Source organism: Macaca thibetana, chromosome 2 (genome assembly GCF_024542745.1).
Source record: "Macaca thibetana thibetana isolate TM-01 chromosome 2, ASM2454274v1, whole genome shotgun sequence".
Taxonomy (NCBI): domain Eukaryota; kingdom Metazoa; phylum Chordata; class Mammalia; order Primates; family Cercopithecidae; genus Macaca; species Macaca thibetana.
In genome coordinates this window covers 125,334,025-125,351,320 of record NC_065579.1, presented here as the reverse complement: position 1 = coordinate 125,351,320, position 17,296 = coordinate 125,334,025, and the positions used below count along the sequence as shown (strand labels likewise).

At 41.1% G+C, this 17,296-nt stretch overlaps 1 protein-coding gene across 26 annotated transcripts in view; it reads left to right on the top strand.

The window, feature by feature from the left end:
• The window catches only part of FOXP1 (forkhead box P1), a 631,073-nt gene that overhangs the window by 546,766 nt on the left and 67,011 nt on the right, over positions 1–17,296 (top strand). The gene's annotated exons all lie outside the window — the stretch shown is intronic.

Below are 17,296 nucleotides of genomic sequence, written 5' to 3'. Positions count from 1 at the left end.
GCCCAGAAGTTTTGAGGCTGCAGTGAGCCATGATCACACCATTGTACTCCAGCCTGGGCAACAGAGCAAGATCCTGTCTTTTAAATTTAAAAAAAAAAAAAGCAGTTATTAGTTAGCCAGCTTTGTGTACATATAAATCCTTCAAATGAATATTATGTAGCATTACCTTATTAGGCTTAATTTAAAAATCACGTGTGATAACCAGTTAAATACAAAAAAAAAGAAAAAGTTGTCACTATAAAGGTACGGTCTCACTGTACACTGATCTGCCAATTGTCTCAGGAGTTTCTTGTCACTGCCTTGGGTAAGTTTTCTCTCGTACTCATCAGTGCATTTGTGAAATATGTGTCCTTCCAAGCTCTTCTTTGATTTCTGTGTAATACTCTTTTCCCTCCATTCTGATGGGCAAGGAAGAGTCTCTGCCACAGTGAATAACCATCTAGCCCCATGACCTTGATCGTGGCTTAGCAGCTTTAAGATTGCTTTCTGACATGATCTGGGAGTGCTCGATGGGAAAATTTGTTGGAAAAAGGTGGCGTTGTGAGAGTTACTGTTTGTTTTCAAAGTACTGAGATGGCTAATGATCTCAGCTGAGTTGCATATGTATTTCCATGCCATTTGGAAAACTCCTTCTCCCCCACTCTTGCCCCCGTGCATTTTGCTGGCTCCTGTGAGCAGCCACTGCAGTAGCAGCAGCTCTGGGGTTTGGTGAGCTTCAATCTGTTAAGGAGATAAATAATGTGCTTGGCACGACACTCCTACTCTCCTCTTTAATTTGTCTTACACAAGGAAAATTATAATTAAATCATTCAGGGTAAACCCTTGAGTGTAGAGAAGGGAAAAAACACACTTTGGTAAAGATTGCCAATAGAAACCCACTTCCCTGTTGCGCAGGGTAGAGACATTTATCAATATTCAGCACTGTTACGGGAGGAGCGGCCCATGTGATTTGTGAGGCGGATGCCAACGTTCAAATCAAGGCTTGTTAAGATCCTGTCCCTGTGTAATCATGGACATTCAGCATCATTAGAATTCAGTACTGGCACCATGCTTCGTGCTTTGATTTTCTCCCCACAGTTTAATAATGTTTATTGTGCTGATTATATATAAATTCATTGGTGCAATAAACATGCCTCTGTTGTCAGTGCCTGAGAAAAGTATGGTGGGGATCAAGTTCAATGGCAGCAGCTAAAGGGGAGCAGCCAGAGGAAGCAGGTGCATTCAAGCCTCTTGATGTCATTTTATTCCATGGGAACAGAGAGTCTCGACTTCTTAGGGAAATAGACAAAACTCAGGCCTGGGATACCTGTAAATGTGAAGATACTGTCTTGTTTCCCTGTCTGATTGTCTTGCTTTAGGAAATTCCAAGTTTTGGTGTGGGTAAACAGAATCAACAAAATGCAAATGAAACATTTATTAAAATGCTAAGTTTAGTAAAGCCCTTTGAGCTTCTTGGATCAAAGCAGCTATGTAAATACAAATAGCAATTACTATTTAAGTAATTGCCTGAATTAAAATTCGAAATATTACATTGCATTATGGTGCACTAGGGAAAGGGACGAGAACTCACATTTAATCAGTTCCTTCTCTGTGCCAAGCACTGGCTAGACTCTTGCATATGGAGTGATGTCTCACTTTATCCACCTGACCACTCAGGAAGCAGTAAGGATGATTATACCCATTTTACAGATGAGGAAATCAAATAATAGCAATTAAATAACTAACCCAGGCTCATAGAACTGGTGGTTAGTGGCATATCCAAGATCCAAATTGAGGTCTGTGTTTTAGTCTGCAAAGTGGTACTTAAAGTTTTCATTCAGCTTAGAAGTGAATACTAAATTATGATAAAATCAGTGTCCCTAAAAGATATTTTTTTAATTTAATTGAAATTCAGTTTGACAAAACATGTATTAACTTAGCCTACTGTGTGCAAATCACTGCATTTGAAGGAAGATACCAGAGTTTTCTCTTTTATGGTGTATGTTCATATTTACTAGACCTTTCATGAAGCAGGATAGGTGGGATTTACAAGCTATAAATCATTTTGGTCTGAAACAGCACATAAAGAATGTAAATGAACCTCATGGGGGATTTGCACACAGGCAAATCCAAAACAAGCTTCTTTCCTTTAACGTATCCCCGCTTTTTTCCTGCCTTATAAATCCTGTGTTTCCTCAATGAACACATCATATGCTTTTTATTCCATTTCAGCTGTCCTCTATAGTCCAAATCAGAAATATGCCCTTTTTTCTCATCCCAGCTTTTTTGCTTTCAGTTCAGCCGCCATCATTAGATGTTTTATAACTCGCGTATTTCTCGGATTCACCGCTTTCTAAATATTTGTTCCAAGGTGTCCTTAAGCATTTGGTCAAAGATGTTTCCGTAAACCCTGATCAGATGGTGGTTGGGCAGTCTCTGCTTTTTTGGGGCATCATATTATTCTCAAAAACAGGGGACCCACACTGGGCGCTTTACTCTATGAGATCTAACCTGCCCTCTGTCCAGTCACGATATTCCTTGCCTCGTTCTCATCATTATTGACAGAGCCCTGTGTATTACAGTCGCTTGCATTTTCTCCACTCCACAGTTGGCAGTTGCCTTCAAATAACCCCTGAAGGTTTCCGCCTGGCTAGTGTACTTACAGACAGTTTCACTTGATACACAGTCTCTGTTTTTGATTTGTGGCCTCTTGACATATTGCCATGTATTTGACTATGTAACAATAACATTTGTGTTTACAGGCCTTGTTATTTTCAAAAGGCAAGGAACTTTGAAACATGTACATGTCTAGTGTTGCTTTTTTTTTCTTTTTTAAACTAAATTCTGTGTTCATGAATAAATGTCAGTGCTCTTGGTTTACTTGCTAAAATTCTAGAAGTTAGTTTTCAGAACTGTCCCTGATACACAAGCCTTTAACTGGTGCTTGTTTTCATACTGATATGTAGGACCCGTTGACATTTAAGCAGTAAACTCTAGTTCCCATTATTTTGAATAGTTTTTCCTCGTTTCAGTTTTGTTTTGTTTTGTTTTGTTTTCCAGAAAATCAGAGGACAATTTGTATTTATTTTGAAGTACTGAGCAAGCTAGTTATTTTAAATCTTTCTTTCCCATTAGAGCATTTCGGAGAACCTGTGGTCAAATTCCCCCAAATTGTCTTCAAAATTGTTACTGCTACTTCCTGCCAACGTGAGTCAAGGCATTTAAACAATCTATAACACTATAACAGAGCTCGGCAAATTATGGTCAGCCCGCCCTGCTTCCTTTTGTAAATAAAGTTTTATTGGGACAGAGTCACATTCATTTACGTATTGTCTACGGCTACTTTGACAGTACAATGGCAAGTTTGAGTTGTGGCAGCAGAAACCATATAGCCTACAAAAGCTGAAATATTTACTGTCTGACCATTTACAGAAACAGTTGCTGACTGCTGACCTTCACCATTAGCCTGGTGTTTCTCAGATTCCCTGATGATATTCTTATAGGGTATTTGTTAAACTCACAGCTTTCTAGGCCTTTCTCCTGAATCCTGGACTTTTCTTGATCTGAGATGGGGTGCAGGAATTTGCATTTGCCCTACATACCCTCGAGTCTTGCTACGCAGAGGTTGCAGACCAGCGGCTCTGCTATAACCTGGAAGCTTGTTAGAAACTCATTCTCTGGCCCTGCCCCAGACCTGCGTCAGGATCTGCATTGTAACAAGAGCCTCAGGGGTTTGGAATACATGTTCAAGTTTGAGAAGCAATGGAAGCTGTGTGTTTATCACTGAGGTTTTGACACTTGGAAAGAACAGGACTTTTCTCCAGACACTTGATTCACATCCCAGACGGGTTCTCATCAAAAGTCTGGGCTGTAGTTAAGGTGGTCTGGGGAGCAGCCCACGGGGGAGCCACCAGACTGGTTCAGTCCTCAAAACTAGTGGCTTGCCATTCTTACGTGAGCCAACAGAATAGAAATTATATGACTGAAAGGACCAGACCCCATTTGCTTCCTTTCCTTAGGAGCTACCACGAGACCACTCCTCGGCTGTGTGATCACAGGCAAGTGACACAACTCAGGTTCTGTTTTGCTCTTGTCAAGGATGAAAGGACCTGACATGTGATGGTGGTGATGAGAATGCAGCTAACATTTATGTAACTCTTACTTTGTGCCAGACACAATGCTCAACAGACTTGACACAGGCTTGATACTATACTGATTTTCCTATGTGATCCTCATAGTAATCTTATGGGGTATTCTCCCCTTTGTACAGAGGGTGCAGCTGGGGCCCAGAATGATGTTATCACTTGCACAGGTCACATAGCTAGTTAGTGACCATGCAGGGACTAGACCTGAGATTTCCCTGACCCTCAGGGACTTGCAGTGACTGCCAGATTCTGGTGGCTCCCCGGTGGGCTGCTCCCCAGACCACCTTCACTACAGCCCAGACTTTTAAATTCATTTATTAATTAATTTATTTTTTTATTATGCTTTTAAGTTCTAGGGTACACGTGCACAACATTCAGGTTTGTTACATATGTATACATGTGCCATGTTGGTGTGCTGCACCCATTAACTCGAGATTTATATTAGGTATATCTCCTAATGCTATCCCTCCCCCCTCCTCCAACCCCACGACAGGCCCCAGTGTGTGATATTCCCCTTCCTGTGTCCACGTGTTCTCATTGTTCAATTCCCACCTATGAGTGAGAACATGCAGTGTTTGGTTTTCTATTCTTGCAGTCGTTTGCTGAGAATGATGGTTTCCAGCTTCATCCATGTCCCTACAAAGGACATCAACTCATCCTTTTTTATGGGTGCATAGTATTCTATGTTGTATATGTGCCACATTTTCTTAATCCAGTCTATCATTGATGGACATTTGGGTTGGTTCCAAGTCTTTGCTGTTGTGACTAGTGCCCCCGTAAACATACATGTGCATGTGTCTTTATAGCAGCGTGATTTATAATCCTTTGGGTATATACGCAGTAATGGGATGGCTGGGTCAAATGGTATTTCTAGTTCTAGATCCTTGAGGAATCGACACACTGTCTTCCACAATGGTTGAACTAGTTTACAGTCCCACCAACAGTGTAAAAGTGTTCCTATTTCTCCACATCCTCTCCAGCACCTGTTGTTTCCTGAATTTTTAATGATTGCCATTCTAACTGGTGTGAGATGGTATCTCATTGTGGTTTTGATTTGCATTTCTCTGATGGCGAGTGATGATGAGCATTTTTTCATGTGTCTGTTGGCTAGCCCAGACTTTTAATGAGAATTAGATTACAGAGTGGGGTAAGCTTTGGATCAAGTCCAGATGGTAGCCTCCACTGGTGGTAGCTTGGGGCCAGACCTATCTGTTCAGCAGTAGTTTAGAAGAAGCCCACAAGAAAATCCCTGTTGCCAGTTCCCTTTGCCCTTACCTCATCTTTTTGCTGGCCGGGAAGTCAGGAGGTTAGAAACCGGTGATGCACAGTGGAGAATATAGAGAGCATGCTGGGCATGTCTTGTCAGGTGTAGGGGACCAGAAGGAGGACCAGGTGTGGCTAACTGCAGAAGCCTAAGATACAGGTGCTTATTTTTGCTCCAAAGCAGACTCTTGGCAGCATCACCTGTCCCAGGTCTATCTGTCGGGGAGGTAACCTACTTAGGGCAAAAAACATTCCTGCTGAGGTCAGACAGAAGCACCCTGGGGGGTGAATCAGCATTTTGTACCCTAAACATGCTGCCTGGCATTTGGCAGCCATCGTGCTTTGAAGAACTGTGATCTATGTGTCTGATTGCTTAAAACCAATCACTTTTGGGACTTAGAAGTGGGAGAAAGGATTCTCTCAGGGCCATGTGGCATGGTGCCATATCACCGCCTGCCATTCACACATGCAGGGAGGGCACCAGGAGAAAATTTTTAAAATACTGGCATGCCGTAAGGGAAGGGTTTATGGGGTTTTGTTGTTGTTGTTGTTGTTGTTGTTGTTTACTGTTCACTTTGTGGGGTGATTAAACAAAAAACCTCAACCATTATTCTCTAACAGCTGTTGTGCCTTACCTCAATAAAGGGCCTTTTACCATAACACAGCATCGTTAGACTCTATAAATCTCTTTCTATTTATTGTGTTTAAATGATAAATGCTTTCCAATAAAATGACATCATTGGTCTGGAGAGTGATGTTCATTTTCTGAGTTACTCTGAAATTTGGTTGATTTGAATTTTTTCATTGGGATGTTGTATAATATGAATCTCAGCCACAGGCTATTCCATGTCTGATGTGCCAGATTTCCCACCCAAAACCATCTCTGGACCCCCCATTTCTTTCACCTTGTAAGGCAGACATTCTTTTTTGATGCGCCGCTGCTGCTGATACAGGTTCTCTGCCAAATTCCTTGGTTGGCACCCAGGCATTTTGCAAGTATTTGTGCTTAAGTAGAAAGGCCTGTGCTCTCTCCTCACAAATGTGTCTTAGCTTTCCTTAACATTTATTCCACACCAAGGGTGTGAGGGAAAGCATGTGGCAGGAGAAGAATGAGAACCAGCCTTTTGGAAACTCTGATGGTATTGTCCATGGTACTCGGTTTTACTCTATTACCTATAAAAAGTTGTTGAATGACTCACCTTGACCACTTAAATTAGACAGAAGGTTTTCTTTGATGGATATTGAAACCAACCAAAAGTGCAAAGGGAAGTCAAGGGCCTTCCCTTTGAAAGGAAAAGTGGCTTGGAAAAGTCCTATTCTTATAATAAATGACAGCTGGGAGTCTTATGCTCTTAAGCCAGTACTGGAGCCAGATGAGGGGGGACCTATGCTGGAGACTTAAGCGGATGTCATGTTCCTTTTCAAGATTTGCTAAGATGTTTTTTTGCACGGTTATTCTGCTTTATTGCTATGTTCACACCAGTGTTACCCCGTAGCCTGGCTCCGTAGGTCTTTCCGAGGGAGCTACCACTCTGCTGACTGGCTCACTGGGGCAATGCAAATGAGTGTGTTACATATGTACAGCATTCCTAAAGTTCTTTATTCCATACCCCTTTGTAATCAGTCAAGACCTAAGTATATTATAAACTATATTCTCCTCATTAAAACAATAGTGGAAGCTCACAAAGGGAAATTGTTAATATGTGTTCCAGCTTGTCACTTCTGCCTGTGTGAATAAAGAAGATAACCGTTCCTTTGGGAAACTATTTCAGGAATTGAGCAACAGATACGCTAGCCAGAGAATTCTCTTAACTGTAATTTTCCTTTTTGTGTGTACTCTAAAATAACATCCTGTTGGGCTCCTCAGTGCCACTGCACAGACAGAGCACAATTGCCACAGCCCAGGTGGTGTTAATATGGGACAATCCCCCCGGGCACATGTCGCCAAGAGTTGTACAGCTTGTCCAGTGTCTTCGTCCATATGGCAATCTGTCCCATTCACAGGAAGGCATCAGGGCTGCGCCGGGCGGGTACTGCGGTCAATGTAGTGTGAAGAGCAGGCCTCCACTCGTGCAGCCTCTGTTGTGCAGTTTGTTTTATTATAGATCTGAGTTATGACGCGCACACACTCACATGTACTCTCTCAACCAAGAAGAGACGCGAGAATAGCCGTGCTGGCTTCCTTTCCTCCCCCTTTATTTTTTGAAGCACGTGGTTAACTCAGCAGGTGCAATTCTACTGCATGAAACACGCTTGGTTCATAGAAAGTCAGTTAAAAACACACATCCACATGGACCTTTCTGGGTGGGTGGTTGTGTGCTCATATAAGGACTGCATGCTTGTGCTAGGATTCTTCTAGAAATTAGTGGGTTTTGTTATTCTCGCTCTCTCTTCCCCACCTTTTGTTTTTTGTTTTTTGTTTAGCATTTTCCACAGTGAAAACTGTTTCGGTTATCCAGTTTGGATTGTTGGCCTAATATTTTTGGTTTCGAAGTCTTAAAATGAAAGAAGGAAAGAAAAGAGAAAATCATCATCAGCCTCAGAAATCTGAGAGTAAAACATTGGCTGGAGGTGTGAGAAGTGCAAAGAATCAAGAAAACAGAGATTTCCCAGTGAATAGGGTGAAAAATAGGGACTTTTTAAAAAAAACCCTTTGGAAAATTCACCAGGAGGCAAAAAGCCTTCTCCATTTATATACCCAAGCCTTGTTCTGCTTTTGTGTAACTATTTGTGTTCTTGTTTGGTAAACAAACATACCCCATAGCAACTGTAGCTGATGATATTTATACTACCTGTAAGACTTCCCTAAACAAATAGACAGACTTTTATGACCTTCAAATTTCATTCCTTTTATAGTCTTCAAGGAAATCAGTCTAATGGCAGGCTGGTCTCTCTCTTTCTCTCCGTTGCTTTTTTGAAAGTACTTTGAGGTATGTCTTTGAAGGAGCTTTTGTATATTGTGTATTTTACATCTTGGTTGTGAATGTCGAGTTTTTGAAGATGTACTATGGCAGAAGGAAAGAGAAACCTGAAGTGTTTGTGCAAATGATGTGATATTTGCTTTCAAAGGAGTTGTTTTAGTAATCAGTGGAATTCCAGGTCATACATCCAAAAAGTGAACACTCCACCAAAATCATGACCATAGACCCGAGAATCAGGCAGACATGTATGTCTGTGACTCTACTTTCATGTCTGAAATATTGATAGAAACATTGTGGTACATATGAGCCCCTATATTCAACTTACATTTTTCCATATGAGTCAGATTTGTGACAAGAACAAGATGTCTCGTGTTAAAGATCAGTGTGAGAGAAAAATGGCAGTTTACTTTAATTAGAAAAAAATTGACACCAAGAGCTGGAATAATCCAGTGGCGTTTGAATAAATTAGAGGACTGTACAGACAGAAATAAAAAGAAACTCAACAAGGATAAATGGGAAGTTGTCCAAAGTGCAAGAAAAAATGTGTTCCTAAGTGGGACAGAAGTCACAGGACACTTCCAAGGTGTATCCATTCAACCTAACTTACCAAAGCTCTAACCACAGGCCAGGTGTGGTCCTAGTGTGGGAATGTATCTGTGAGCTGCACAGCCTGTCCTCAGGGAGCTGACATTGCAGTAGAAGGGAAGTAGAACAAACAAATCATTTAAACAAGAAAAGAACTGTGAAGTTCTGGAAACAGAAAAAGTAGGAAAGGGGCTAAGTATAATTTGTGGGGCTGAGGTTATTGTTGGGGTTAGTTGGTCTGGCAAAGTCTGTAGGTGACCCTGGAACAAACGTGAATAAGAAAGGGAAGACCCCCTCCAATCTAAGGGCACATCAGAAGCAAAGGCCCTGAGGTAGAGGCAGACATACAAGATATTTGGCTGCGTTATGGACCATACTGGTTTCATGTTAGGCCACTGTGTTGTTTTGTGGTGGTTAGCCTCCTATCAGAACCCAACATGATTATCACAAAGTAGGTGTTTAATAAAATCTGCTGAATTAAAGGTAGAGAGGAGTTTAACCCAGTTAACCCAGTTTAACTCCAAAGACTGGACCGAAGAATGCAGGCTGCTGTACTTAAGTTACTTGAGCTTGGTGTGCCTCAGTTTCCCACCCCTGAATCGGGTATGCTGCCAGCCCTTACCTCATCTTAGATCAAAGTGCGAGGATTAAATGAGTTAATATATGTTTTAGTTGCTGAGCACATAGTAGGTGCTCAATAAATATTAACTATTGTTAATTATTATTAAAGCTATGTATTCATTCATACCACATGTATTGAGCATTTATTGTATACTAACACTGTAGATTCTGGGAATTAAAAGTTGACCCCAGCGTAGTTCTTCCCCTTCAGGAGCTCATGGCTAACCAGAGAAACAAACATAGAAACAGACACTTGAAAGTCAGCATATTATTAATAACTATGGTGACAGAAGTATATACAAAACGTAACACAGGGCATGACTTGTTAAAAATGGGCCAGGCGTGGTGGCTGATGCTTATAATCCCAGCACTTTGGGAGGCCCAGGTGGGTGGATCACTTGAGGCCAGGAGTTTGAGACCAGCCTGGGCAATGTAGTGAGACCCTGTCTCTACAAAAAATAGAAAAATTAACTGAGCATGATGGTGCATGCCTATAATCTCAGCTACTCAGGAGGCTGAGGCACGAGAATCACTTGAACCCGGGAGGTAGAGGTTGCAGTGAGTTGAGATCACACCTCTGGACTCCAGCTAGGGCGACAGAGCAAGACTCTGTCTCAAAAAAATAAAAAATAAAAATGAGCACCAGTGGAACTTCATAGTGTGTGTATGTCCACCTGCATCTACCTCACATGAGATTTTCTAACACAATGAACTCTGTAAAGGAAAGGTTTTATCTCTCTTGTCCATTGCGACATCCCCACCACCCAGCACAGCCAGCCTGGCATACAGTAGGCACTAAATTTCATTGCAGAGACTACATGAAATGTTCAGTAGAAAGTGAACTAAGGAGATGTCTATACTTGCCACTCTTTGGCCACAGGTGCTGTAAGACAGGGGTCCCCAACCCCCAGTTCACAGACTGGTACTGGTCTGTGGTCTGTTAGGAATTAGGTCACATGGCAGGAGGTGAGGCAGGTGAGCGAGTGTAATTCCATATATATTTACAGCCACTCCCCCTCGCTCACATTACCACCTGAGCTTCACCTCCTATCAGATCAGTGAGGCATTATATTCTCACAGGAGCATGAACCCTGTTGGGAACCGCACACACAAGGAGTCTAGGTTGCATGCTCCTTATGAGAATCTAGTGCCCGATGATCTGTCATTGTCTGCCATCACCACGCCATGGGACTGTCTGTAGTTGTAGGAAAATAAGCCCAGGGCTCCCAACTGATTCTATGTTATGGTGAGTTGTAATATTATTTCATTATATATTACAATGTAACAATAATAGAAACAAATGCACAATAAATACTATGTGCTTGAATCATCCCAAAACTATTCCCCTGCCCCCCGGTTCCTGGAAAAATTGTCTTCCGTGAAACCAGTCCCTGGTGCCAAAAAGGTTGGGGGGCACTGCTATAAAAGAACCTGGTTAGCTGTTGTCAATACCTGTAGATACTCCAAACCATGAGAAAATTTAAGTTTCTGCTACAAGTACATCTCAATCTTTAGCTTGCCTCAGAATCCCCCTGGAGGAATGGCTAAAGTACAGGCTACTGGGCTCCACCCTTAGTGTTTCTGATTCAGTAAATTAGGGTGGGGCCCCCACATTTGCATTTTTTACACAAGTTCCCTAGGACCGTACTCTGAGAACCACTGCCCTATGACATCCCCACCTAGTATCCTTATGGTGTGACATTCTACTAAAGTTCAAAGTGACGGATAAGTGATCTGGATTACCGTTACTTGGGAAAATTCAGGTTTCAGTGCTAAGACTCAACATTTCAGAGAGAAAAATTCTCAAGACTGTGGCCGAATACAAGCTATTTTATGGAGCAAAATTTAAAAAAAAAAAAATTTTTTTTTTTTTTCAGTTTTGGCCGTAATTTCATTTGTAAGGGCTCTAGTTTTGTCTTACTAGATTTTTTTGTGTGTGCTTCAGTTCTCTGCTCTCACTTTATTCCTTTCATCACCTGAGCTCCTACGGATACGTTAAGGCCCAGATCAAAGGTTACAGTACTTTGTGTTCCAGCCATCTGTTCAGTTATCGCTGTCTCCCCAACTAGAGAATTGGGCAGAACTCTTTCCAAGAACGAGAACTTACTTCTAGTTGTAGTCAATGCCAGTGACCGCCAAACTTGATTTTTTACCCCAACAGTATAAAAATGTTGAATATGTACCCCTACTAAGTGTATTTATTAATTATATACATGTTTCTAATATATATTACTTTCGTTATAAAAATTAGTGGCTAAGAGGGTGAGAAATGTGTGTCTACATTTTCAAGTTCTAATACTAATAGGTGTATACAGAAATCTTAATACTATGACTCATGTGTAATATCATATCTTAAATATATGACGTAGGTGATATGCATCCCAGTTTTGGAGACTGATCTAAGAACCCAACATGATTATCACAAAGTAATTGTTTAATAAAATCTGCTGAATTAAAGGTAGAGAAGAGTTTAAACCAGTGAATGTTAATGAGGCATCTTGTACTATAGAGAAATAAATGTAATTACATAAAGTAGGGAGTAATTCTAAGGAAACACACAAGCAAGTACCTGATAGTTTTGAGCCATTTTGTGTCTTTAGCTAACTTGTCCCTTCATCTCCTGCTTTCTGGTCTGGCCCTTGTGTATGGTCCTTCTACTTTTGAAGTATGATGTAACTCTTAGAAATCTTTTGCTGACTCCCATAGAGTACTAGGGAGGGAAACAAAATAAGAATTAATATTGGAACTTTGTTTATGGTCTTTGGTTTTTTGGGGTGTCATTAGTTCCTCTAACATATGGACAAGGTTCCACATAGACCTTGTGACTCACCAGTGCAAACACACTTGCGTTGACATAATGAGAATGCCTGCCTAATGGTGTTAATAACTTTTGGATTAGTGATCCCTATGTCTGTATTGACACAGTTGCTCACACCACTTTTTGGAAAGCATTCTGTTTTCTTAACGAGATCCCAGTGTTAATACTGCCAGTGGTAAACTCTTAGTTACAAACTCAGAATCGCCCTTACTGGTGTCAGAAACAAAAGCTGGACTGCTGCCTCTTCTTGCTCTTTTCCTTTATTTATTCCTTCACTCATCACCTTGCAAATACAGGCATTTTGTACTTGTCATCACCTGCTCTGTTTGCTATTGCATTGTGATCCAAACACACCAACCAGCCTCAGATACTACAGCTCTGATTCTCTGCTCCATTCTCCTACTATGCCACATACATGCTCCTGGCATCTGGGAATCAAGATGGCACATTTTGCCCAGTGTGGCTGGAAAGTGGGGAGGTAGGGGAGATTGGTGGCATGATTAGTGATGAAAATAACTGCCAGACTTAACTACCTTTCGTGGCACCTAGCCTCAGGTTCTTACCATTGGTAAAGCAGCCAATTGCTAGTCACATAAATAGCTTACAAATAAGATGCCCTTAAATCTGGAGGAAGAAGCTCTAGTCCTAAAAGCATCAGACACACCACACTGTGCTGTTGGGGCCTTTGTGGGTCTTTGACCCTTAAGTCCAGAATGACCCTGAGGCTCTGCCATCCCCTGTGAAAATTCAAATTAAAGTACGTCTTCAGAGACTTGCTACTGAGTCGGCGTCAACCTGCAAAGTTAACCCAGCTAGTGACTGGATCCTCAAGGACTACTTTATGAGCTTTTGCTTTTCCAAACTTGAGTCGTTTGAATATGCGCCCCATTTTGTCGTGAGGTTTGCCCTATCTGCTTATGTGATTATTTGTATTATTTTCTTTAAATCAAGTCATTTCTTAAATAAAATGAGCCTCATTCTAAGAAATGATAACTGTGAAATCAGAAGTTGGAGACGCTAGATGTATTTTGGTCCATTACAAATTAAGATACATCTGCAGATCTTCAAAGTATGCTTTCTTGCTCCATTTGACATTGTGTGGACTCCACTGAGTGTGTGCATATCATGAGTTGGGATGTTTTGATAGGTTTTTCTCATTTTTTAGAGGGAAGGGACCTTGACTGAATATGGTACTGTGCCAAGTGCATGGAAACCCTGCCTTCCTTGTATGCCCTGATTTCTGATTTCCTAGGAAAAGCCAAGACTGTCACTTAACCTTCCTAAAAAGTTGATTCGTGACTCTGCTTTTCCTCACATACATCCTCAGGGATATGAACTGGGCTTAGAAGATACTTAAAGCAGACCTAGAGTTTGGAGACTGTGAAGTTTTGAGATGCTGTCAAACTCATTGATTCAGTAGTTTACTCTGGGATGTTCCTGATCGGTGTAATAGCTGGTAAACATTAATCACTGACCATATCACCCAACAGATCTGTGATGATGTAAAATTGTTGTTTGTTAAACAGAGACAGAAAGTGACCTTTTCCCTGTGCTAACTTCCTACAGCCTTACCTGTTATGTTTAAAAAACAAAAAAGAAATACAGCCTTGCATTAATTTTTAAATAACTTTGAGCCAGCAAGCATTTCTGTGAATTTACAACTATTACTTGGTGAGGTTGCCCAGTGCCACCCCCTTGCGTATTTATCTATGTCCGTCCACCTTGCTTTTCAACCCATACTTTATAAAGAGGGCACCCTTGTGACTGTTTCTTTAAGCATAGACATTTTTAGATCAGATACAGAGCAGGGAACACCCAGGATCCTTAGTACTCAGTTATGGTCCATGGCCCAGCAACTCTGGGGGCTTTTTCCCCATGCGTAGTCGTGCCCCACCCCACCACCCAGAACCACCAAATCGGATTTATATCTGTAGTAAAGTTCAAGAAGCACTACTCTAGGAATAGCAATGGGAAAGGAAAGTTGTATGCCCTTTTCTCCAGACACAGTTCTTACAGTCTCTTAGGGCCCAGTCAACATTCTTTGAGTCATTCCTGCTATTCTCAATTTTTGGCTTATCTGCATGTACTTATTACTACTATCTACTTAATATTGTTCATAAGTTGTCTCGTTTAAATAGGTTGTGTAAAAAGTAACTACTGAGAAATCATGTTTCTGATGTCCTCATAAAACCTTTTTCCAACACAGATGAATATAAGTTCAGAACTATGAAAGTGAGGGTTTACCATGCAAACCCACCCAGCACACCACTAGTGGACCATTCCCTGAGAACCACTAGAGAAAAATAACTCTCTGTTTCTCCCAGCATAATTTGCAAATCAAGAAAGAAGGGGGGAACAGAAACCAACTCTGGACATAAATGGTTAATAGCTTGCATTTCAGATGTAAAGTTAGTTAAGGTAGTCCTCACATCTCGGAACACAATATTGAGAGCAGATAATAACAATAATCTCCATCATTGTTTAAAAGCACAAATCTGGCACTTAATAGACTGATTCACAGTCACTCCAATTGCAAGTTTTACTCATGAATATCGTATCACAAGGGAATGTGAAATCCTCTAATTAAACATGATTTGAAAAGCAGCAGAAAATTGAGATGATGAGCGTTCTGGGGAAGGAGAGTCAAGGATTCCCTGCGTGAGAGAGAAAGAGAGAGAAGCATGTGTGTTTGTTACAGTTTGTAGAGAACTCCATTCTTATTCATTCTAGGGTAGGCCCTTTAATAGGCTTTAATAAAACACCCTTCTCTTTGTGGGAGGATTACAGGACCCATTGTCAACTTACTTTTGGAAAACTGATTAATAAACACGTAGGGTGGTGTTTTTCTGCAGTGAGTGAGAAGTGAAAATTAAGGCAGTGTGCTAGAAATGCAGTGTCTAAGTTGTCTCCCAACTCTTCGGTGTGAAATAAGAAGCCCATCTGCTTCTCAAAGTGTTTTCAGTGACAGTTGAAGGAGAAAGGTCATTTTTACAAAGCTGCCAGGGAAACGCATGCGGCGCTTGCATCGTCGTTTCTCCTTTTCCCACGTCTCATCTGCTCTTCTTCGGGCAGGTGTAAGACCTTTTCCCCCTGATGCTATAGTATGGAACGTGAAGAAACTCTACCTGTTGTTCTGTTTTCTGCAAGAGACTGTGATTGGACTTCCAGCTGATTTTGAGGGGCTATACAATAGTATGAAAAACGCCAGAAGCATAAACTGCAAAGTGGAAAATGGTACTAAGTATTTCAGGAATCATGTCTTTGAGATTGGGAATCTACCTTGTTCTTAGAAGAGGTCGTTGTGATCAAGGTTCAAGGCCAGCTTGTCTAGTTTGGTATCATGTTGTGTGACTGAGCATGTTTCATTTGCGTTAATGATCAAATATTTCACAAATATTTGATAGCAATCAGTTTTTGTAAATTTAATAATTTCAAATCAGAAGTCCGATTATATTTTCAGATATAACCTCATCACTAGAATGTTCTCAGATCAAATTCATATTCCCATCTTCAAACCTAAGAAGTAAGTGATATGGTTCGGTACAATCTCATTGAAAGTAAGACATGATAACAAAGTCACAGGCAGGGAAATGTGGTAAGAACTAAAAAGTGAAGAGAGAAAAGAGAAAGTAGGATCATTTTGTATAAGCTGTCATTGAAGCTTTTACAAATAAATGTAAAAGCTTTAAAATAGTAGTGGCTTCCATCGATGCATGCCATTGTAGCTTAAGTGTAACTTAGGACACTCTTTATTAGTGATAGGGCTAAAACTGTATATGAAGAGAACAGCTTTCTAGAAACCCAAGGTGTCTGATTTAATGTCATGTTTCGGCTGGGAATAAGCAGTCTCTTACTGTTCAGACAAAAATCACAGGCTGGGATGGACCTGAAAAAGGAGGATTCGGTGGCTTACAGTGTTGTTAGGTTGACTTAGAGATGGACATGGGACCAAATAATTTGGAAGGATAACAGACAGAGAGACATAGAAGTCTTTTGTCAACAAAATGGCCTTTCTGGTGAGTATGCTCGGTGCCTGTCTCAGGCTCAGAGTTCCATAAATGTTGGCTAAATGGATGAAAGTCCTAAATTGTGGGAATGAAGAAGGTGGCCAGTGGGGAAGGGAGGGAGGCAGAACAGCTTTTAAGTCAAAGGAGGTGGGAAAGGGATGTATAGTGCTTTTTGGTTTGTGTATTTGCAGTTGGTTAGGGATGAGTGAGAGGGGAATAGCAACCAGCTCCACAGCCGTGATGAAGACACCGATGCTCCTTCCTGAACAGCTTCATTCACTCCTTTAACAGATATCCATTCAGCACCTACTCCTTATTCATCATGTCAGTACCAGGATGTGCCATTGGTGCCTATTCCCTGTTCCATCTGCATATCCTTGGTGGAAGTTTGGTGGAGGTTTTACCACTGGGAGGAGCTCTTGTGTGATTCTCAGTTTTCAAACGAGGGAACTGGAGGGCAGAGCAGTGAAAGGACTTGCGGGATTCCTGGTTACAAGCCGAGCTGTCATGACAAATGAGGCCTCCCGACACTGCACTCCCAACCCTTCTTATAGAGAAATAGCGCTGGCCCTCAGGAAAAGGAACAGTTATACTCCATTTACATGTTAAGCAGAGAAAGCCACATAGCACATTCTGCAGAGGTTTTTCAGTACACAAAGGATCAACAGGATCTGGGAAACAAAGTTTCCCCTAGGCACTTATTCTTCAAAAAGTTCGGCTGCTAGGGTTTTATTTTTATTAAAAATCTATCTCTCCTGCTACCCGTCAAACCTCAAAAGTTATTTTATAGCTTAATGTAATTTTGAAAGTTGTTATATAATTTTAACTATAAATTCTTTTGAAAACATGAGCAGTATGTTGGGGAAAAAGAAATCTAAGAAAAGTGAAATTTAAAAAATGCCAACGCTTACATTTACGTTCATTTTGACAAAAGTATCAAACCATTCATTGGAGGTA